Below are 1463 nucleotides of genomic sequence, written 5' to 3'. Positions count from 1 at the left end.
GGAAAGAGTTGCCAGTAGAGATATCCTATGAGTCTTACTTTGAAGAGATCAGAAGCATGAATTAGGGAAGAAGAGGAACATTATTATTTTAGGTATAGGCATTTCATATGACATAGAAGTAACTTAAATGTAGAGGTGTGATAGAAGAGTATCCCTGGGACGGAATGCCATGTGGGAGAACAGTAAGAGACTGGGTTGAATAGACATAAGTGCAAGAACATTTCTCTTGAATTAGGTTCATGATATATACAATTCTTGAGCTAATCTTTTGAAAAATATAAGAAACTCTCTAAGCCAGGAAGAGCTCCCAATTTCTGGTACAAGACCTCTCCTATCATTCCTGACTTTCATGTAGCAGTTACAATGACCTCAATTCATAGCTGACTCCCCAATCCATTTACATGCCCTTGGCCTTTGCAAAGCACCATGTGGCTTTCCCTTACAGCCTACTGAGGGAGAGACTGTGCACCTACCATAATCAGGGATCCACAAGCCCCACATCCCCTCACTGTAATCATATACTGTCTGCAAAATAAGCAAACAGATGTCTTAGCCCTTTTGAAATACACACATGTCAGAGACAGAACCATTATCAGTTGCTTCAAAATTGCATTTCACCTGCTTCTGTGGAGTGTGTTCCTCTTACTTAGGAGGAAATTAGGAGGAATGTTGTTTGAGGGATATCATTAGAACTAGCCTTTCCTTTCCTTTCCTTCCTCCCAATTATCTCGTTTGCCATGCCACTAAGAATTCCCCTGTTATAATTTTGAAAGTTACAGATCTAGCCCTGTATGCTCTCTATACGAGAACAAGAACAAAACGTGAATAAGAGCGAGAGCCATCCTTCCTCAGATGTGCGACCTCTGCAAGGCAGTGGTTCCCACTCTTAGGTTAATCTGTGTACTAGATTTTCTCTCTACACTGTTAGGAATTGGAGTCCTACTTGTCTCCAGGAAATTCTGAGCTGCAAAGTCACTATTAAACACCTTTGGGGTAGGAAGGGAAGCGGTGGCTAGAAGATGTATGGAACCAGAGATAAAAGACAGTAAAAAGAGCACTAAGCTTAAGTTAGACCCATGACATCCATGTCAGCCGCCAGGCAAGTCCACTATGACCCTTGCAAAATGAGAGATTTGGACTCCATAATTTTAAAGGTTGCTTCAGCTTTAAAATGCTGTCACTTATCCACTTTCAGATAATAAGAAAGTCAAAGGAAATAGACTCACCAAAAATACATCTTTGTCCTGAAGATATTCCTTGTAGTTTTCCAAAGTGTCCTACAGGTTCATAAAGAAGCAAGAGATAGGAAAAGAGGGAACTTAAGTCCCCAACAAAAGCCCTAAAATTTGCTCTAAATGGGTTTTATGTACCATGTTTTCTGTCTCTCCATAGAGGCAAAGTTACAAGGAAGGCACTGCAGCAGTATAATACAATTTGGAAAAACAATTTCTTGTTGTTTTATA

The sequence above is a fragment of the Tupaia chinensis genome, unplaced genomic scaffold, assembly GCF_000334495.1.
Source record: "Tupaia chinensis unplaced genomic scaffold, TupChi_1.0 Scaffold000473_1, whole genome shotgun sequence".
NCBI classification, from domain to species: Eukaryota; Metazoa; Chordata; class Mammalia; order Scandentia; family Tupaiidae; genus Tupaia; species Tupaia belangeri.
This window is presented reverse-complemented; position numbering follows the sequence as displayed.